The sequence below is a fragment of the Pinus tabuliformis genome, chromosome 4_1 (assembly GCF_031772625.1).
Source record: "Pinus tabuliformis cultivar Carrire ecotype Pingquan chromosome 4_1, CPIR1, whole genome shotgun sequence".
NCBI classification, from domain to species: domain Eukaryota; kingdom Viridiplantae; phylum Streptophyta; class Pinopsida; order Pinales; family Pinaceae; genus Pinus; species Pinus tabuliformis.
The window spans coordinates 995432067-995456159 of NC_142303.1; the positions used below are offsets into that span (position 1 = coordinate 995432067).

The 24093-nt window shown below is 38.0% G+C and overlaps 1 pseudogene; it reads left to right on the forward strand.

The window, feature by feature from the left end:
• Positions 1-16154: 16154 nt before the first annotated feature.
• On the forward strand, positions 16155-22829 carry LOC149179487 (DNA polymerase delta catalytic subunit-like; annotated as a pseudogene).
• The last annotated feature ends 1264 nt before the right edge of the window (positions 22830-24093 follow it).

Here is a 24093-nt window from a genome sequence, read left to right on the forward strand (position 1 = left end):
AAAATACAAGCTACTTCCATAAGCAGGTTGAAGCATGCAAGCACTTCAAAACGGTAAATGAAATTCACTATCAAAACACTGTGGTTAAAGATTCTGAGGGCATAAAACGAGCAACCCACTCCTTCTTCAAAGATCTTTACTCTGCCCCAGAAGACCCTCCTATCGATTCTCAAGCCTATCCAATTGATCTTATTCCTCACTGTGTTCAAGATTCTGACAATATTATGTTGATTGCTCCGATTAGTATGAATGAGATTAAGGAAGCTTTGGATTGCATGGATCCGAATAAAGCCTCGGGCCCTGATGGGTTCATTGCAAGGTTCTACCTGACTTGCAGGCCTACAATTAAAAAAAACCTTCTGAGAATGATCTGTAAATCTCAGACCTGCACCAAGATTGGAGGCAGTACCAACTCGGCCTTCCTTGCCTTGATTCCGAAAGACAAAGGCGCCACCAATTTCAGTAGATTTGAGCCCATCTCTTTGTGTAATGTAAGTTATAAGCTGATTACAAAAATAATAGCCAACCGTATTAAGAAAATTCTACCAGTCATCATCCCTGAAAGCCAAGGAGGATTCATAAAAGGGAGAAAGATTCTTGACAATATTGTGCTGGTGCAAGAAGCTGTCATTGAAAAGAGAAAGGCGTGGTGATTAAGCTAGATTTGACAAATGCCTTTGACAGGGTGAGACATGATTTCCTGTTTTCTATGATGGAGAAATTTGGCTTCTCAAAAGTTCTCATAACTTTGGTGAAAGCCTGCATTGCCTCCCCTTGGATAGCACCTCTAGTTAATGGTCGTTCAATGGAATTTTTCCAGGCCTTGAGGGGGCTAAGACAAGGTTACCCTTTGTCCCCGCTTCTTTGCTCCATTCAAGCTTCGATGCTCAGCTTCCAGCAAGACTACTATAAACAGATCCAAACTCTACGAGGCCTAAGAATGGCTCACAATGTTAAAGACATAAATCATGCCCACTTTGCTGATGATGCATTATTGCTTGGAGGAGCTAGCATAAATTCTGCTAGAACCTTCAAGAAGGAGCTCGACATTTATAGGGAGGTTTCAGACAGCAAGATTAACTATCTAAAAAGCACGATCTATGGCTGGAATTGCTCGATCAAAGATTTGACAGACATAGCAAGGCTATTAGAAATGGAAGGAACCCTGACCTGTGAGTCATTTAAGTTTCTTGGGATCCTAATCTTCAAATAAAATCCTAAGGTAGCTCACTCGATGCCCCTGCTAGACAAGCTAAAACTCAGAATACAAGCTTGGGGAGCCTCATGGTTGAATAATGTTGGGAAGGTAATCCTTATGAAATCTATTCTCATAAGTCTCCCAGTTTATCAGAACTCCATTCTACTAGCCCCTGAAACCTTTATTAGTGAAGTGGATGGTCTCCTAAGAAGATTTATATGGGAGGGAGGGAAAAATAATGAAAGAAGGCTCCATTTAGTTAATTGGGACACTATTAAGGAGCCATTCTTGGAAGGAGGTCTCCAAATGCAGGATTTGGCAACCCAAAATCTTGCTCTAGGCTCCAAGCTCCTTTAGAACATTCTTTCTAGGAATCCTAGTTGGAGCAAGAGAGTTCTATGGAAATAATATTTTCATGGGTAGCGTTTGAGGTGCTTGGACCAGCCTCCTAGAATTTCCAAAGGATCACCAGTTTTCAAACTCTATCTCACAGCTTTGAAACTTTTCAGTCATAAGCTTTATTGGATCCCAGGTAATGGGAAAAAAATAAAAATTTGGGAAGATTCAACTCTTGGAGATCAGCCCTTGAATCAGATGGCAGAACTCGAAAATATCAGAGCTTGGCTTCAGGCCAGTAATCTAGAAACCCTTTGGGACATCTACAATTGGAGAAATGATGCAGAAAGTCTATGGGATGGTTGGAATTTGGGGGAGGTCCCTCATTTCTTGGATGGTGAAGCCAATTTATTGTTGGATTTGCTCCAAGGAAAATCTCCCTTAAAGGCCTCTTCTAAGGACGAAAGAGGGTGGGGTTCTCTTTCAGGTTCTTACTCAGTAGTAGAAGGTTACAAAAGTATGATGGCTATCCCTAGCATTCCCCCAGAGCCAACTCAATGGAAATTTATTTGGTCTTTTCCTGCTCTCCCCAAAATTGACTTCTTTTGCTGGACTCTGGCGCATAAAAGTATCCTCACTAGAGATAACTTGAGGAAGCGTGGAATGGAAGGTCCCTCCAGGTGCCCTCTTTGTGCATCAGATGAAGAAAGGGCTAACCACCTGTTCTTATTGTGCCCCTTTGCTCAAGAAGTTTGGAAAGGTGTCCTAAATTTAGGACCTACAAAATAGAGCTTCCAGGAATATTCAGGACTTGCCAAGAAACTGGGCCAAGTTATCCCCATTCTGTCTCTCCAAAAAAAGCCTTCTCAAGACTGGCTGGATGTGGATCCCCGAATTCACATGCTGGAATCTTGGTTGGAGAGGAACAATAGAATATTTAGGGAGGAGAGTTGTAACCCAGTCAGAATTATCACTAAGATCAAAGCTCTGTTGGGGGAGGCCTTAGAAACCAAACCCACCATAAGAAATGGCATGATTATGGATAGTGAGGAAGCTCAATGGTTAAAAGAGCTTGTTCCAAATCATCAGAATAGATCCATTCCTCCTACTAAATCCCCTTCTCATTGGGAAATTCATTTGGAAGAATAGGAATTCATGAAATGGAGATCTGCTTTGGATGATCACTGCCTATTCTTCGATGGGGCCTCCAAAGGTAACCCAGGAAAGGTAGGTGGCGGGGGAGTTATCTTAAGCCCAGGTGGCTCAACTGAGCTGCGCTTTGCTTGGGGTCTAGGGCATGAAACAAACAACAGAGCAGAGGCTCTTGCACTATGGCAGGGTCTAAATCTGGCTATCAAGAGGAATCTCCTCTCCATCTCAGTCTTTGGAGACTCCAGACTAATTGTGTAGGCTATGAACACTCAAAATATCCCTTCTCAGGTGCAGTTAGCCCCCATCCTAAAAAAAATCAGAGTACTGTTGGCTAAGTTCCACAAAATCTCCTTCTATCATGTTCTGAGGAAGTTAAACTCACAGGCGGACTTAGCAGCCAACCTAGGCTCTCTCAGGAGTAGGAGATCTCTGTTAGTAAACGACGTTGAATTGGACTGCAGCATTCCTTAATTTTTGAGTTGTCTGGGACTCTGTTCCTTTGAGCATTTCGCTGATTCATATTCTCCAGACTTCAGGACCGAACCATTTTGAGCTGGTTGTTGTTAGGAAATGCAGACTAATCCACAAGGGAAAATTCAGAATGCAACCGTGGCATTTTCGACCTCTATTCGTCGTTGGAACTCACTGCTGCATCTGGGTAGGTGCTGGGGAGTTCACAAGGGCCTCTTCAAGGCCAATTTATCGCTCTTGGCATTCTTGAACACTATATAACACTCCGCCAGACATTTCAAAAAGAAAACGCAGTGATTCTTGGGATGATCCGGCACTCTGACGCATTGGATCTCCTCTCTGCAAGCTAGGAAGTAGAGCTATGTCACAGAAAGCAAAAGCAACAGAATTTCAAGGCACCATTTTGAAACCAAATCAAGCTCTTTTTCAAGCCTCTATCTGCATTCACAGTGTAACTCATTCAGCAGACTATTCAAAAGCAAAATCTTCTTTCCCCGCTAACTGTAACAAGGAAATAAAGGGTTTCAGTGTTAAACTCCTCGGCAGCTCATTTGCTGAATTTTAGATAAAAACTAATCGTTTATGTAAAAAAAAAAAAAAAAAAATGGAGAGCGGAGCGCTTAGGGTTTGATGCTGCTCTCCAACTGGTAGACCTTCACAGACTGCGTTGTTCTGCCATTAACCTTCAGCCATAAGGCAGCTACAGCACAATAAGGAACAACTATCACACAATGGAATCCCCTCAGGGGGAGGACATGATGCCTCCCCTCGCTGATATGGAAAACGGCCTGCGACAGACTGAAAATGTCAAGATGGACCATCTAGAAGATACAGCAACAGAGAATGAAAATACACCGACGAATAATAACACAAATGAAGACCACGAGTGACGTCAAACACCTGCAAGCCAATAGCAGTTGATAGACCCCAAATCGAGCTCCCAAGTCAGTGCATCAACACTCAGATCCAGTTTATGAGGGATCGTGGTTTGATAGGAAAGTTCATAGGCCTTTGGCCAACGGAGAAAGCTTTGCACGGCTGAATCACAACCAAATGGAAGCCAAAAGGGCACATAACACTGCAGTTAGGGCCTAAGGATTTCTTTACTGCCATTTTCAATTGTCTGGGGGACCGAAACAGGGTATTGGATGGAGGACCATATTTCTTCAATGCAGCAAGGCTATACCTAAGAGGATGGATAGAGTGCTTTAACCCGGACAAAGAAGATCTGAGCTAGGCCCCGGTGTGGTTGTGCCTTTATTCTCTCCCTCTGGAGTATTGGGACGAAGACTCTTTGCGAGACATTAGGAATGGTTTAGGTGAATTCATCAAAGTGGCAGAGGAGACAAAGCTGAAGCGATACACCATCTATGTGCGAATCTATGTATACATGCACCTCAAAAAAGCTCTCCTGGACTCGGTAAGCCTCTACCATGATGATTATGAATGGTTACAAACAATAGATTATGAGCATGTACCATTCCGCTGTCGAAAATGCCACGCCCTGGGCCATTTATTCCAAGATTGTCCCTTCAATATGAAATCGACAACCACTCCTTCAATGGACAAATCCGACTCGGATGGGTTCAAAAAAGTTCCCAATCACAAAAAGACCCATAAAAAACTCTCTACCTCAGCCAAAAAACCTATCACCAGCACCTCCTTGCCTTCAACAAGCAACAACTTTGAAGTCCTGCTCCAGCCGAAGGTTCATATTTTAGATAATCAGAAACAGCCTGAAGCCATTCCTAAGACTTCTGCCCATTTTGCTCCATCAGGCTCAAAGAAAGCCCTCACTTCTAAGCAACCCGCGGACACCAAAACGCCCTCTCCTAGTAACATGCAGAAAAGGAATGCTCAAGGTATGCAGGTAGATAGCACTCAGATGCAGCTCACGATTGTAGATGATACAGAGGCAGAGCAGGAAACAATACATCACATGGAAGAGGAACTGGAGAGCTTCGACATCGAAGATATAGATATACTAGGACTTGAACATGCTTGTAAGAAAAAGGAATATGACAAAATTCATGAGCGACAGCAGGAGAACTTAGAAGTAATTCTCTCAAGAGCACAAGAGCAAAGATCATTAGGCATCCAAACTGGTAGTTAGTAGGATGGAAGAAATATCTTCAAAGACAACAAGAAACGAGGATGGAAAACCTATCTTCAGAGAACCATCCGCATAGGGGAGATGCTGGTGGAATCTGGAAGATACTCCAAGATCACCAAATACTATAATCCCCTTCCCAATCGTGAATCATGAAGCTCATCTCATGGAACATCAGAGGGCTCAACAGCTCGGGGAAGGGACGATTAGTAAAGAACATGCTACAAGACAAAAAGCCTCAAATTCTCTTCTTGCAGGAGACCAAGTGTAATTCCACAACGTTGGATCAGATCCTTGTCAAATAGTGGCCACGAAGCAAAGAAGTGGTGGTGGAAGCCATGGGAGCCTCAGGAGGGCTAGCCATCGTTTTGGATGATAGAGCTATAACACTTACAAGCATACATGCCAGTAAGCACTTTATTCAGACCATGTTTCATTTAACAGGGACAAATGTTCATGGACACTTAACTAATGTCTACTTCCCCCAGGGGGCAACAAACAAAGTAGACACACTGAACACCCTAACTCAGATCAACTCAGAAAGATCCCACCCACTTTGGATCACAGGAGGGGACTTCAACATGATTACAAGATTGGAGGAAAAAAGAGGAGGACAGATCAAGCTGGACTTTGAAAGCACACACTTCAAAAACTACATTCATAACAACAGGCTTATAAATAAGGAATTCAACAATAGTGTTTATACTTGGAACAACAAGTGTGCAAATGCCCACCAAATTGCATCTCGGTTAGACAGATTCCTGATCTCTCATAATGCAATACATCTTGGCGGGGATCTCTTGGCCTCTATATTGCCACTCTCTAGCTCGTACCATTGGCCTATTAGGCTTCACTGGCAAAGACCGGGACACAATGTTCGCAGGCCCTTTCGCTTTGAATCCTTTTGGTTGAGTCACCCCGATTTTCATAACCTAATAACAGAGACATGGAGAAATTTCACACCACCAGAAGGCGCAAAAATGTACAAGCTCCAACAAAAGCTAAAACATATCAAGGAAAAAATAAAACAGTGGAATCGCTTTACCTTCGGCAATATCTTTCAGGCGGAAAACACTCTTGAACAAGAAATGCAAAAAATTACAGCAGAGAATCATAGCTGAAGGCAGATCCGAAACCATACAGAATAGGAACATCAACTACAAACGCAAATCTCAGAAAGAGCAAGACAGGCAGAGATTCTTCGGAGACAAAAATATAGGATCCGATGGCTTAAAGAGGGCGAATGCAATACAAAGTTCTTCCACCATACCACTATCCAATGGAGAATGCACAATCGCATTACTCTCCTCCAAAATTGACAAGGGGAACATCTAGAGAAGCATGAAGATATAGAACAGGAACTCCTCACCCACTTTTGGAGGGTGCATTAGGAAACGAAGACTGATCGACTGCCACCTATAGAGAATATCATCAAGATTATTCCTAAGATCGTAACTGAGGAACAAAATCAAATACTCCTCAGGCCTATTTCTTTACAGGAAGTGGAGATAGCTATGCGACAGCTCAAACTTGGGAAAGCACCCGGACCAGACAACATCACTTCAGACTTCTTTCACAACTTTTGGGATCTAATCAAGGAGGAAGTCTGGCAAGTAGTCGAGGAGTCCAGAGTTAAAAGATGGATGCTTCCATCCTTTAATGCGACCTTCATCGCCCTCATCTCTAAGGAGGTGAACAGCCAAACTCCGGACAAATTCCGACCTATTGCACTATGCAATGTACTGTATAAAATTGTCTCCAAAGTGATCGCCACACGCCTCAAGCCCTTGCTTCCACTATGATTTTTATGGAGCTTTCTTGACAACCTACACTATCAGACACAAATATTTTGTCACTTTTATTGATGACTTCTCACATAAGTGTTGGATCTTCTTCACATGGAATAAAGATGAGACATTCTCTGAGCTCGTAGAATTCAAGACACTAGTTGAAAACGAAGCTAGCAAGAAGGTGAAGGCTCTGTTGTAGAGGCTCCAACACCCTCCAAAATTTTGTCCTGCACTTAAATTTCAGAGCCTACTATGGATATTGTGATCAATTGTTCCTTAGTCACTTATTGGTAAGTTGATGATCTCAAGCTCCCCTTTTCGATCTTAAGAGTCGTTTATGCTTTTATCTTTACTTAGAATGTGTCATCTTTGGGCATGGGGATAATCGCTTTTCATGCAAAGGGAGGTTTGTTTTGCTTCAAGGGGAAATATTTATGAGAATGAGACATGTTTAACACTCATTTCACACACTCTTACACCAGTGTCACCTTTATCCTCCCAAAGTCTATAATCGAAGCCGCACTTGCCATAAGCTGCCACAAAGGTTGTTGCATTAAGTGAAGTATGTGTTATATGTTCTGGATGGTCTATGTTGTATCGATAAGTTTTCAAGTGTGTGATCATAGTGAATTTTTATCACTATTCACATAAGTTCCACTAATCCCACACTTAGCTAAATTTTAGAGTTTCCTTAGCAGCCTAGCCTCCTCCATCTTTCCTGAAGTACACACTTCACATATGTAACCCTCAAGATTTTCTGTTGCTTGTTTGAACCGTGCAATGCACAGAAATCCCAACCTCCCTTACCATTCAAAAATGTGCAGTGGTTTCCTCTAGTGCCCTTCCCTCAGCCGAAACCCACTGTCTCCAAAAACTGTGCAGTTTTGTCCCTTGACTACCCAGTTTGCCTTGCATCCTAAAATTGCATAGATGTGTCCTCCCAGGGCCTCGTCCCAGGTAGTGCCTTACATCCTAAAACTGTGTAAATGTTTCCTCCCAAGGCCTCAACCCGCAACAGTCACTGCCCGTTGAAACTACACAATTATGTCTCTCACGGGCCACAAAGAAAGATGACATGATAGATGACTCTCAAGGAGCTGAGGAGAAAAATAAGTAGACCAAGAAACCCAAGGTATGATAGAATATTAGGACCACATGAAGACTCCATATGATGCATAACCCTTTGGAGGCTAGGTATGGAAAACAAAGCACGTCTTTTGAAATACACCTCTTAATGTTGCTTAAAAGTTTGCTTATCATTGTCATATAATTCCATCTTCAATGAAATTCATGGTTGCAAGAACTGAAAGTCATTCCATGTGTTTTATCTATGTGTCTTTCTCCCTTTCACTTGTTTATTACATAGCTTAGAAGATGAAGAGTATTACCACTTGTTTATTTAAGCTACTGAGGTTGTGACCAACATGATCTTATGACTAACCAGGCATGATGCAAGGCATCCTAAGTGGGATGAAAGATGTTTGATGATATGTATGTAGTCAGTACACTCCTCTGCATTACTCCTTTGCATTAATCCTTGCTTTGTATCTTTCATGTACCCTCACCGCTTGTTAGATTTGGCTACCTGCTGCCAATAGTCTCTTAGCTATTTCCTGACAAAGCAGGTGAAGGAATTTCCTTCAACCTGATTTCTTCAAGGCTCTTCATAGAAATTATAGAGCTAAGAGAAGGAGATGTGGAATCTCACTATCAAACTCTTGAAAATACTTTGCATGTTCGAATATATCCAAACAATTAAGCTACCACTCAACAACATTGTCAATCTTGGAAGACACAAGAAAGATCACATCTATAGAAATTATAAACTTCTTATTCAATTCATCATAGAGATGGTGTGCTTTGGAGGTATGAGTACCCAAAGAAGATATATTTGTGATTCCTTGCACTGAGTTTTTTTATTTGTTCCTTAAGTACAAAGGCATAATATGAGGAACCAAAAACCCTGAGATGCCTCACCGAAGGAATGTGGCCATATCACATTTCATAGGGAGTCTTGTTTCTAATAGCAAGAGTTGGACACCTATTATTTATATACACAACACATAGAACCACATAAGCCCAAAACCTTATGAACTTAACATGTGAACTGTGCCAAGTTCATAGTGAAAGTAATACATTCTAATGAACTATGTGTTGAAAAATGCAGCAAGAAATTCTCAATTTTATTTTTCCTTGATTAAATTGAAAAAATTCAAATTTCCACATCAACAGACAACTTGGATGATGTTAACTTGTGTGAATTAACTTCGAGAGAGCAATAGAGTAGATGTTTGTCTTGTGATTTTGATTAAAACTTCATAAGTAGTTGCAACTCTACACCATAATTTCTACAAGGATGGTGGAGGAAAATTACAGAATATTTGTTAGTAGACAATATCCCTACTTAAAAGTATCTATGAAATCTTTTGTGAGAAGAAGACGTTGAGGACAAAATATTGGATTGTGGAAGAATTAGTCACAAAATTCACAAGGGCAGTAATTTTGGTTGCAGGTTTGGAGGTAGATGGATTAAATGTAATTGTGCAGTAGAAAAGTCACAACTACTCCTTTGACATTTGTCGATGATGTGTTACTATTTGGTAGATTGACCTCTTTTGATCGGTATCTGCACTCCTTATGAATAATAATAAATCTCATATGATTTCTTCTTACCGAGATGATGCAATATTACTGGAGATTTATCATAATTTTGGTGTTATCTCCACTGCATTGGATGCAGATTTTGAAAATCTTAGATTTATGCTCCAACCTAATTGTTATGGAATTAACGATTGCAGTTGACTTATAGAGAAAATCCACTGTAAACTTTTATCATGGGCACAGAGGTGGCTCTCCCTAGGAGGCAAGTTGACTCTAGTTTGAGCAGTCCTTCAGAGAATCTCTGTATATTGGCTTCATATATTCGCTTTGCTTAAGAATATCAATAAATGTATATCTTTGGCTTCATCTTGGCATGAGACAATGTGTCGTAAAGGACAGAGTGGGCCTGGTTGTTGTTTACTATGTGTGGAGGCAATGGATAGCCAGACTCATCTATTTCTTTGATTCTCCTCAAAAAAATCATTTTGGAATGGTGTATTTAATATGTTGCATTTACACGCAGATTATAACTACTCTTTTGTGGTTGATTGTGTTCGAGACTAGACTATTGAATATAAAACATTTGGACCACTTCCAATATACATTGGGGTTTCGACCCAAAGAATGCATTATTGTCTTGAGCTCCTTTGTTGTGATACATCCACCTCCATCCTTGTCAAAAAAGCTAAAAGCCTCCCTGAACTTAGACATAACCTCCATCCCATATTCCTTTAGTAGATAAAACCCTTCTCTCATTTTCTGACCATGCCAATCTACCCTCCATCCCATATTCTCTCATGAGCCCTGTGTAAACCACCATTTCATTCAAGGATGGGGAATTTGATGCGTACTCTAACCATATTTGTTAGATACTTTCCCCATTTTCTTACTTATTCATTCATTGCCAAACACTATACCACTAGTTCTAAGAATCTTGTGGATACTATCACCACAATAAATGTATTTTTTATTTTATACGAGACAAGAATTGTATATTTACCTTTGAGACACTCCAAAAATATTTTGATGCACCTTTGTGACCTTTATGACTTTATGACCTTAATTCTCATTCCATGTTCATCCATGTGGATGCACTTTGTGATGTTCTACGACAACCTAATGTCCTTGTCAACTTCCTCTCATCTTCCTTGTCATGTTTTCAGGACTTGTGTATCCAACAAGAAATTTGGGAGACGAATGCCATCAAGGTAGAAAATCAAGTGGGTTTCAAGTCATTTATTTAGGGTTCCCACTAGCATAGTCCCACCATATGATCCACCCAATCCCTAAATTGGGGTCTACTATTATTTCAATTAATTATTAGATGATCATGGTGGGCCATAATTCCAAGTTAAATATTATGAATCTTCATATGATATTATTGGAGATACTTGAGGAGACTTATTTTTGGCTAAAGGGTTAAGGGAGGATTTTGACTTCAATATCGACCCATCAACCATATCCTCAACATATCTAACCAACAATCAAGAAGACAATTGAGGTGAAGCATGGGCATCCTCTCTCGCCCACGTTGTTCAGCATATATATCAATCTATGAATGACTCTACACTCCACCAACTGTGTATCAATAAAATTTTGGGTTTCCCCACTGTCCTCCAAGATGGATACATGTTGTCCCTGCATTGTGCCTTTGATTGCAGAGTGGCTAATAATCATAGTTTATCGTGGATGATTGTGATCGTACGTAACATCCATGGTCCAATTCATTTGTTTGGTGCCCAATGTTGGTGAATCATTATATTGCATCATGGTAGCATATATTGCCTTTTTTAAAGCAAAAATATATTGAAAATAAATTAAGTTATGTCTCATGCAAATGTTCAATATTATTGTGTTGTGAGAGCTTTGCATATTATATGTATCATATATCTATAATCACTTATTTCAAACCTACTTTAAGAAATAAAGGAAGAGGTGCAAACCCTTGCCATAAGGACTCCCACCAACTCCTCTTCTCGTAGAAAATTTTTAAACGTTAGCCCATAAATCAAACACATGCCCTTGTTTCTCTAGTTTGGAAATCCTTGGATGTTTTTGACAATGAAATCCTCCCAACCACTACTTTCACCATCTATTGAATTCCTTTGATTGGTAAGAGGATACCAGATCAAAAATCATTTCACAATAATGACCTTTTGTTATTATTGTCTTTGGAAAAACATATGCAAGATTGGAGAATAAAGACATGTTTGTCTGAGATCAAGACCACAGAGTTGCAATCATAGGCTACTCAGCTCAGAAATGAGCTTGAATTAATGAGACATAGATATTTCATTAAGCAGACTAGATGGCTTGATTGTTGCAATAGACACACAAGATTTTTGTCATCTTCAAATTCAAAAAGGAACTCAATACAGCTTATAAGAAATTCAAACCTAGAGAGTTTGAATCATCGCGAGGTTGAGAATTCTAGGAGAAAGATCTAAGACATGTGCTCAAATTCATAGGTCTTGTAACACATTAAAAATATGTGAAAATCATAAGGTTTTGTGAAATTTTGTGAAGGTGATCAAGTTACTAGTTAAACTAATCTTTTCTGGACTATAGATAGTCCTAATAGGTAGCAAGGAAACTAATTTAAAAAAATACTAGGACCAAACTATATAGGGGCATAGTAGTCTTATTTAGAAGGTTTGATCCAAAGCTCAAACACCCTAAAGGAACACAATTATCTTCAAAAATTATTATATTTATACAAGTCTTGCCAAATATAAACCTCTCACTCCATCAAATTGTGACACATTGAAGGAAGATCAATTTCGCATCCTTTTGGGACTATTGAAAGCCCTAAAGGGACAAACTTGCAATAGAATTCTACAAATATTTCAAGGGACTAGACCTATTGTTAAAGGTTGCAAGAGGAGAAATTATGCATAAGTGTTGAGAAACTACATAACTATGACCTGAACTCAAGAAGAGGATCAGTCTATCACCTTGAGTAAAGATTCTTGACTTAGCACCTTGGAATCTTCTACTACAGACAATATTATAGTAAGTATTAAGCTTGTAAAATAAGGTATCATCATCATCAAAAAGGAAATAACAGTCCACCATAAGGTATTTTACAAGGTGTCTTATGGATATATTGAAGGGACAAGTGCATAGATATAATTCTGTGTCAGATAGAAGAAGATGCTCAGGAGAGGATCTAGGCTGACTTGAAAAAGCCTTATAGGCCTGCTCTATAATAATATATCAACCCCAGGCTAGTGGACTTGACTTGAGGAGCCCTGTTACTGGGTACTTTGATTAGTCTTGAGGGTACCGACAAAGCTTGTAGGTCATAGCTCATAGCCTTACCTTAGAGCTCTTCCTATCAAAATAGGACTGGCCTCAGATCAAGATTGACTAGGCTCATGACTTTTCATATGAGAAGGAATGACAATTAGTGCCAATATCAGGCACTAATTCCCCCATAGCCCCTCAAGATGGTCCCATAGCCCCTCAAGAGCTATCCATCAAGAGCTATACAATACAAAAGAACCACTAGCATATGTAGTGTTGATTTTGGTTGTCCTCGGTTCATATGGTGTTACATATTCTCCCTCGCAGGTATGGGAACCCACGAGATCATCAAATAAATCGGCCCTCTCATCCCATTCGTGGATTTCCTTTCAATCACCCCATCTCAACATGCAATCAATGCATTAGTTATAATCATAGTATCAGAGAAATAGTCTAGATGCCAACACTTTCATTTCATCCTGATAACATAAAGTGATTGTTATCACAACATTTTGAATAGTAAAGATCTGCATACTCTTGAACGTCATAAAATTTGCATGCAATTACCCCATGTTTCACATCATAAAATACTCTCATAAGTTATAACATCAACATATCAACATCGAGGATATATCATGACATCTCATAATAAATGAACCACATGTCAATTTACATCATGATCCCTATGCATATCATATCCATCATGAGAATTCAACATCATTATCATAACAAATAATTAAATAAGCACCACATATAGATCATTAACCTCTCTTTAGAACTATATACATTTACCACATACCATCATATCACGAAACATCATTAATATGAGAATCATCTCAATACTTATCAAATATAGAACAACAATACACTATAAGCATTCTTATCATGAATTAATTTCGTTTACTTGTATAAACAGTTCAACATCCCTCTAGGATCTACGTGAGGATGTGGTCCAACCCTGAATAGGATTATGTTATCCCATGAGTACTATTAGTGTCATGTTTTCATCAAGGTACCAATTACTTTTTCAATATACATTTCTTGTTCTTTCTATTAGGAAGTTAACCATTACATCATAGGTGTACTCATCTAAGTACATCATTAAATTTCAAATGAGTCTCATCATCTTGATCCGTAACCTCTTGTCGAATATTCTTCCTTCCCCAAGGACATTTGAGTCAAATTCAATGTAAAGATATTATAGTTTGTACAATCATTTAAATCATGAATATCATGTTAAAATTCCATGATCACTATACATATTCTGCTTATCCAAATGGAACACATACATGAGGTCATCCTTATTTAAGTCTTAGGTTATGCTTAATCCACTTGCATGAAGGCTTAATCCATTGTTATGCTTCCATTGTAGCCCAGTAGGTCAAGATACTTGGCTCTTACTAGAGCAGCTTGGGTTCAAGTCCTCACAATTGAAATGATGTGCTTGTTGTCCCCTAGTGATTTATCCATCACTTGCATGATTTTCATTGTGAATCATGTCTTATCTCATCAAGTTCCCACTTGATATCTTTTATCATAGATTCATCCATCTTCAAGTTAGACTAGGGATTCTTCCACCTTAATTTTCACTCGTTAAATCTTTAGTTTATAGTTTGAAATGCTTGGAACCACTACCACCATTACCATCCATGAATGATCTGGTATGCCTAATATGTTTGACAGTAAATTCTTTATCGATAATCAATTTACACTTAAATTTTTTATTAACTCAAAATACCACACAAACAATATATTAAAAATAATAATAATATAAATATTCACACTTCCAATAAATAATAAAGTAAAATAACAACTTATCAATTTCAACATAATATTTTAATATTAAATAAAAAAATTCAAATTTTATTACTCATTTCAACATAATACTTTAATAATAATTAAACAAATTTAAGCTCTATTATCTAATTTATTAAATGACTAAATCCACATTATATAAATTCCTTCTCATTCCTTAAAACTTGGTGAGTCATTTTTATACTATACTTAATACATGTTTTATATAATATAAAATAACACTCATTATATATATATATATATATATATATATATATATATATATATATATATATATATATATATATATATATATATATATATATATATATATATATATAAACCTTTACTTATAATTTTAACATTTAATTTAAATATATTTTCAAATAGTGAACACACTCTCGGCCCGCCAAACTAGCTCGACGAGATCTGACCGTCGAAAGCTTCTGCCGAAATGGATGGCGCTGAGGGATATCAAAGCACTAGAATGCAAGGAGAATAAGGCGCGGGGAAGGGTGGTTTGAAGATTCTGACCACCGCCACGTGGGGAGAGCTGAGTGGCATCGCTCTTGACGAGCCAAAACCACTTACCATCTGAGAGCCTTGCGATCAACAAAGAAACTACTTCAAGCCTAGTTTTCGAACCATAAGAAAAGCCACGAGGAAAAATCGAAGTGGGAGCCGACCAGCCTTTCCTCCCGCTGAACCTGGAAACCCGGTCCTTTTGGAAAGCCTACAGTCAAGGTGTTTGGATTTCTTTTCTGGCCTCTAAAGTGGTTACGAGGCAAACGAGCCCTTGGCCTCACCAGACATCTGGTTAAGACCACAATCTTTCTTCTATAAGAGGTGGCCTCCCCATGATCTCGGTGGATTTCCAGTTTTCAAGATTATGGCTTATTCGAAGCTTAGGGTTTGGGTGGCTCTGCAGTTTGAAAGCTACTTTTATTTTTGCAAGCGGTTTTGTGTCTATCGAAATCTCAAGCTTTGGAGAATTCCTCTATCGGCCAGACTTGCAACGATGCTTTGAAGAGTTCCTTGGAAGAAAGTGGTATTTCGGATTTTCTGGTTTCTTCAGAGTTGGAGGACGACAGTCAGAGCTTCTTTTCAGTTCACGCATAAACTTGCACCCCTTGTGGGCTCTTCCCTTTGTGGTTTGGCTATAAACTAGAGCTCTAGGCTACATGTGGGGTTGACCAGGATTTGGTATGTTACATAGATTTGATGCTTAGCTCGTGGACTTGGTTTGAGATTGGAGCCATTCTTTTTTTTTCATATAAGGATCATGACTCATTGGTTTGATACCTTAATTAATTTGGTTTTTCCAATTTATATTCAAAAGTATATACAGGAACATAGAGGGTTTCAAGGAACAGATCGGGTTTCTGCAAGGAACAAAGGAACGAAAAAGATTGAGAAATGTATGTAGATTCACGAAGACGGTGACAGTGCCACACCAATGTCACTTTGTTTCTGTTGTGCTAAGAGATGGCTAGAGAATCGCCTCGATTTGTTCGAGAGGGATTATCCAGATGGCATGAGAAAGAAATTGGGCTTTTGGGAGGAATTGATGGAATGGAATCCAACGGTGGGCCCGGCGGAACTACTCCATTCCCTGCCTGATTCCTGCCACGACTTTCCATTACGAATCCAGTGGAAAATGGTGCTGCATCTTCATCAACCAAACCTTCCTCCTCATTTGCCCCATTGCAATGGAGGGTTTGTCGAGAAAATGGAGAGACAAATGTTTGAGAGCCACGAGACTAGGGTTTCTGTGATGGGCATTAAGGGCATGAGGCCCAATGGTAGTAGAGTACATACTCATTTATTCGTGGGTGGCGGAAGATAGATATTAAGACCCTTATTCTTATGAAAAGTGGGAGACATGGGCGGGAAATAGCAGGAAACAGTGGGCTAGGCCATCTTAAAATGGAAACAAGAAAGCTGAAACCACCGAAAAAATTTTGCTGTAGAGGCCGAAATATTTTTGGCGCTAAATTGTTTTAGTTTTTATATGTTGGGGCTTTCACTGTTATTTTGCAAAGGAACTCGAATCTGAGCTAGAAGTTTGAAGGAAGACAGCAAAGGGATTATTTTCCACAGGTATTTTCCTTTCAATTTGATGTATTTCCCTTGCAAAGATGTTGGCATTGGTATTATTTTCCTTGCGTAGTTGTATACATTGGTATAGTTGTAGGAATTGGGATTATTTTCATGGTATAGATGTAGGTATTGGGATTATTTTCACGGTATATTTGGGTTTGTGAGTATAATTTAACGTGTTTTCCAACTAGGGAAAGTAGTTTTGAATTATACTAGTGCATGAACATGGAACCCCAACCTAATTTGAATTAATTGGTCTCTAGCAGAGTCTATATATTGCATTTATGATCATCAATAACATATTATTAGATTTTATTAGAAATAACATATATTGTGGTTTTCAGAGACCTGATGTAGATGAAATGTACACAGTGGGTCATTACATGCTTCTCACACATGAAGCTGCTGTGGAAGTATATAGGAGCAAATACAAGGTAGAGTAGTCATTCTACACACAAAAGCCTAAGAGAATTGAAGCTAACATCAGCTTTCATGATTGTTTTTTCAATTGGTCAGCATGTAGATTTATGTCAAAAGACCCCAGAGCACATAAAAATGTTGATTTATGTACAAATGGATTTACAGTGGTTAAGCTATAAACATTATGGCAATGGGAAGTGCTCTGTTTTAAGGTTTGATCTTCAAATATATAGTTGGCTGACATACATTCATGGTAAGAGATGCAACAGAGGATGCAGTTACCAGGCGTACTGCATAAAAGGCTACTATATCCGGGATCCATTAGGCCCTAACTTATGAAGCAATAGGATACCCAATTAACTAGAACCTCAGCTTACTAATGATGATTTTCCAATTTCCCATTGTAGTAGTCTAACGGGGCAACCTTTTGGCCCTATTTTGGACATCTTTTCCAGCTGATTTTGCTCAAAATCTGTTAAAATATTAGGAAAATTGTAATTTAAAGATATCGAGTCCCACAATTCATATACCTTGGGAAAACCTTGGGGTTTTCCAATGTGCTGAATCCATATCTGCATTCAAAAATACAATTTAAGCATGAGAACATTGTGATTTCAGCATGAACCTTATAGAATAGGATAACTGGAAGAATATAATTATTAGCCTCTTTCCCAATTTGTTTTCATTGGAATCCTGCTATCTAATCTATGCTGAAATTTATTGCAATGGTAGATTATGATAATATGAATACAACAATTTTGAAAATGCTACTATATTGGGATAATGCTTTACCATGTGAAATCGATATGTGCTATTTCATGATGCAAATGGAATGTTTACCCAGTTTTCTCAAAAATCCCTTTTCCTACTCCTTCCGTAAGATCTTCCGAATTTGATGGTTGAATTTTTATCTGATATAAGAAATAAAAGCCTATCATCCTACTCCTTCATGATAGTTGTGAATGATGATAATTAGGCCACTTGAGCGTTCTCATTGTCTTAGCTGTCACTAAAATTGTACATCTATACTGGGTCTGAAAGAGAAATGCATACAGAGACCAATAAGCCTGGCATCTGTTAAGTAGCCCTGCCCCTTAGGCATCCCCATATAAGCTGTATTATTGGAAGATTGAGATATTCGCACTATCAACTAAAATAGTTACAAAATGGCTTTTGATCCTTCTCAACATTGGTGAGGTCAGAGGACATTGCAAAATTTAATCTCCAGCCAGAGTGTGTAAATAAAACACCATCGGGTGAGACTTTTGTGAAGCCAACTTTACAGAAGGTATACACTTTCTCCTTGCTTGTGATTTGTTATAACTCACAAATCTATGTAGGCTTTGGCATTTATTTGAAGCTGGATCAGGATGGGCTTATTTTTCATAGATGACTTTTTACGACGATCGCTGATACTTATTTCATTATTTACTTTTTAACCATCATATGTTGACCATTTTCGATGATGCTAAATTGAATGCTCTTTTTCCTGTTACCTAGGGCATATTACCAGAGATCCTAGAAGAGTTACTGGCTGCCAGGAAAAGAGCCAAGGCAGACCTAAAGGTGGTGAACTAAGTGCTTCCTATGTTCATGTTACATGCTTGTATTTTTTCCACTTAGCATCTCAGTTTTTAACTTCCTGTAATCTTGTTTAGGAGGCTAAAGATCCTTTTGAAAAGGCTGTCTTAGATGGTCGACAATTAGCTTTGAAGGTAATTACAGCTTTTCAAGTCTGTATTAATTATGGCTTGGACATGGAATAAAAGTAAAACTAGGTATGCTGGTGAAACACATAAAATAGTTTTGACTGTGTGCACTTGTAGATCAGTGCGAATTCAGTTTATGGGTTTACTGGTGCCACTGTTGGGAAATTGCCCTATTTGGAGATTTCGTCGAGTGTGACGAGCTATGGTAATTTCACAGTTCTTCCATGGAAAAAAGACATTAAATCCATGGACACCTTGATTCTCCCCTTGTTTTTCCTAGTTGTAATGTTATTGGTGCTTCTTTTACTTACAAGATAGAGATGCTTGCAGTCCTCTCTTATTCTATAGATGCATGTATTAGCCATTCAAATTGATTATTTTTGGGCATTAATTATATCCATGTAATTCTTTTCTTCCTCCTGGCATAATGTTTTGGGTATGAACTATAATTGACAATCTTGTACAAATAAGATCGAGTTATTGAATTGCATTAATTAGTCATGTGTACTTGTACAACTAAGATGATATGCTTAGGCCCTCTTATTATATTATGATTACAAGTCCAGTTTGATCTTTTGACACATTCTCTGTTCCATCAGACAATATCGATTTTACGTATTGTTTTAAAATTTCATATCATTAATCATCTCATTTTTTTTCCACCTGTCAGGTCGTCAAATGATAGAGCATACAAAGAGGCTAGTTGAAGAAAGGTTCACAATAGTTGGTGGTTACCAATACAATGCTGAGGTAGGCTATTATTTAGCAACTAAAGGCATTTGTAACCTTTGAACTAGATCAGTAATGACAGGAAGTACACTTGTTGTATTGGTGATAGTCCAAGTTCTTGAAATCATAATGGGTGATCTGATCCTAACCAAGATTTCTATTGTAAAGCTTGATATTATATTTTTATATTTGAATCTAGGTTGTATATGGAGATACAGATTCAGTTATGATACAATTTGGTGTACCAAATATAGAAGAGGTCGTGACACTAGGGAGGGAAGCCTCAGATTATATTATTGGTACATTTACAAAGGTACAGTGTCAAGAATTTTAAATATCCATGAAGCCTACAGAGTTGTTAATGATTTTTTTGTAGGGATGAATGTTTTAATATCACCTTTATTTTTAAAACTAATCTTCTTTTGACATTCCACTTCCATGAGATCTTTGTAAATATGCAGAGGACCAGATGATCAGTTATGCTTTCCTGTGGCTTATCTGCATTCGTTTGGTGCATCTTTGGCATCTAATCAGTGTGTTATTTAACATATGATTTTATGCAGCCTATTAAACTAGAATTTGAAAAAATATACTACCCATACTTGTTGATTAGCAAGAAAAGATATGTTGGGTTGTTGTGGACAAAGCCAGATGCTTATGACAAAATGGATACTAAAGGTGACAAACCTGATCTTTCTGTTTCAAAGACAGACCTTAGTGTTTTTGAAGGCTCAAAATGCTCTTAGAAAAATAATTTATTTGATGCCTTCTTAATTATTAAATATTCCTGATCTTTTAAATATTCCATATCAACAGGCATTGAAACAGTGCGAAGGGACAATTGCCTTCTGGTGAAGAACTTGGTTACAGAGTGCCTTCACAAAATACTCATTGATTGTGACATACTTGGTGTAATGTAGTATGTCAAGCACACTATTTCTGACTTGTTAATGAACATAATGGATTTGTCACTTTTGGTGATAACTAAGGTGAGAACAATGAATCCTTCTGCATGTTTATGACCAAATTTGTTTGACCATTTGTTACTCTTGAAATGGAGAAAATATGATAGGGGGAAGAGGAGATTTACATTGCGAGCAAGTCACTTATTACATATTCCTGGTTTCAAGTGTTAGAAGTATATACTATATACCTAGTTGGGGCAGGCCATGGAAGTTTCCATTTTAAGTCTGTCATGTTTCTTCTCCCTACATTTTGTACTTGGAAGGGATTCAGTCAATATTTACTACTGGCAATGGGAGGAAGATGTGTCAAGGGAGGCTCTTATACAATTGAAGAGAATCAAAACATGACAATATATAATATATCTGCATTTCTAATCTCATCCTGAGAAAAATTGATTACTATTTAGCTGCGGCAGAAGAAGATGTTTGCAAGTCATATCCTTTATCAAGGCTATCAGCATATTCTTAAGGGCATTGTTGTTTGCCTGTGCTAACAATCTCTTTTTTGAGTCAGGGTCTGACAAGGACTGGAGATGACTAGCAGTCAAGGTAGCACACGTGGAACTAGCTGGGTGCATGCAGAAGGTAAATACTGGAAATAACTTCTTAGAACAAGTATAATGAATGGTGCAATGCCTTCCTGTTCCATTTCAATCCTATCTCTCTATTTTTATTACTACAGTGCATCTAAAGACTCTTGTAGTATTTTTCTTTTCATTAACAATGAGTCCATTAATGGATTTTTTAAATTGATGTGGTGTTTTAAAGCCAAGTTGCCCTTGGTTTACAGAGGGATGCAGCAACTACTCCAACTATGGGTGATCGTGTTCCATATGTCATCATAAAGGCTGCAAAAGGCACCAAGGTAATAATTAACCCCTTCTGTCTCAACATAAGTCTCGATATTGCACTAAAAAATGGTTATTTTAATTATTTTGTTATGTTTTATTTGGAGGCATAATTTACAGAGGGATTAAGGATATAATGACTAATGTGTTTACTTGGGCTCATGCATATGAGAAATCTGAGGATCCAATTTACGTACTGGAGAATAACATCCCTATTGATCCACAATATTATCTAGAGAATCAACTAAGCAAGGTGAAAGACCAAAGCATCATCACTTGTAGTTTATGCTCTTTTTGAAAATTTCACCAGCGTTTCAAATATATCTTGATAGATAGTAATTCTTTCCAGCTAAGTGTTTTTGATTAGTGCCTGTTTTTTCTCTGTAGCTGTTGTTGAGAATATTTGAGCCCATTGTGAAGAATTCACACAAGGAGCTTCTTCATGGTAGTCACACACGAGCAGTTTCCATATCAACTCCTTCAAATAGTGGAATTATGAAATTTGCCAAGAAACAACTCAGTTGTATCGGTTGTAAAACACCTATAAGGTATTTAGTTAATACAAGTAGAGGGTGTCCTTCATGTGGTTTCCTTGCTTATAGTAGTGCACAATTGATAGTAACTATTATTTCAGTTTGGCGCTTTAGAAAGCTACTAGAGTTCATCTTTTTGATGTGGAAAAATCTATGAGGTTGCATGATTCCATGCCTTCTCTCCTTGTAAGAAAATGTCTAGCTTTCTTATAATAAGAATGTCTGGTTAGGTTGCTTCATACTGAAATTCATGATGTTACCTGATTTCATGTTGTCGTTGCAGCAAAGAAGAACAACCACTTTGTTCACATTTCAAAGGAAGAGAAGCAGAATTGTATCAGAAAACAGTTGCAAATGGTAAGCTGGTATTCTAATATCATTACTCTTTATTTGGAGACTTTAATATAGGCCTTGTGTCTATTGTTCTCACCTAGATTTTCTATCATTTGACACTAGTATTTGATCAATGTCAGTGAGGGAATTAGAAATGCTCTTTGGTAAACTATGGACACAATGTCAGCGGTGCCAAGACTCTTTGCACCAAGATGTTCTTTGCACAAGGTTTTTGAATGCTATATTTCAAGTATTACATTTTCATAACAATGATTTAAATTTACATTATGGATTTATTTTGTAACATTTGTGTGATCATGTATTTGTTTTTAATTAATAGGATTTTTTTTTTTTTTACAATTACTATCTCTTTTATACTTACATTGATGTCCTATCCTTATTGCAGTCGTGACTACCCAATATTTTATCGTAGGAAGAAAGCTCAGAAAGACCTAACTGAAGCAGAGGTGAAACTAGAGCGCTGGCAGTTTTGAGGATGCTGCCTGTGTAGCTTGTAATTTTTTGTATTATCAAATATCTTTGTTTTCCTGAATTTTCTCTGGTGTATGTTTCTCTGATTTAATGGACCAGGGAATTTGTTTAGTCCTTGAATCAGGATGAGCATGATTTATTTATTGTACAGTAATTGTCAAGTCCTTGTTATTTAATGTTAACCAGTTCGATATATCTTTTCTCCTTGCAAATGAGATGGAGAAAAAGTCAAAATGGATACATACTTCCCAAGGCACACCCTATAAATGCAGTGTGCATGCATATCCCAAATTTTAGGAGAGCACACACTATAAAACATAGATCTGCAGGCTTACATATGTATATCCAGACATGCATATAGTTGAATGGATGGATGGATGGATAGGTAGATAGAGATGGATACACAGATAGATTGGCAGGAGCAAATCCGAGCCAGAGAAGGACGCAAAAGGATAGGCACTACGCACAAAGAAGTCATCATATTTCTCCCTCTTTCAAAAATTTATGCTAATTTGAAAACTTTACTTGTCATTACATGATTGCACCCGTCAAATGAATAATCTGATGATGATTTAACAATTATACCACAAAATTAAAGGGTATATATTAGAAAGGCCCTTGGAACATTTCTCCCCATCCTCAAAGCAAATTCAGAGTCTCGTATGTCATCTTCATGATACTAATTAGAATGCTTAGATGACCAGCCTTAGCAATCACGATTCACAATGATCATGAATAGAACTGAACCAACCATCTATTGATTTGCATATCAATATTTTTCTCGCTGGTATATTGGATATAAAGTTCCTTGTGATGCTCTGCTCAACAAAAGTCATGCTACCACTCATTTCTTTGGGCATTTTCTAATGAAGTGTGCTACTTGAAGCATACATTTTCTGACTTTCAACTTCTTGTGCACAAGAACATGGCCTTACCTATAGTGCCATTTTAACTTTTACAAAGCTGTCTATTCACATTTATTAGCAGGATTTTGGTTAACACCTTTAGGAGAAATAAAAATTGTTGCATTTTTTACATAATGGTGTGCATAAATCACCTAGGGTTGTGTGAAATTATAATTATATTAACCTTAAGGTGAAAGAATTTTGTGGACCAAGAAAGGTTAGACTAATTGTTTTCAAGTTTGCGTGATGGTCATATAGCCTTTAGGGTGTACTTTAGTCACACACATTTATAAAGTACGTGGTACCACAATGGTACTTTGCTGCTATGTCACAAGATTCATTGAACTTCAACCTTGGGGTT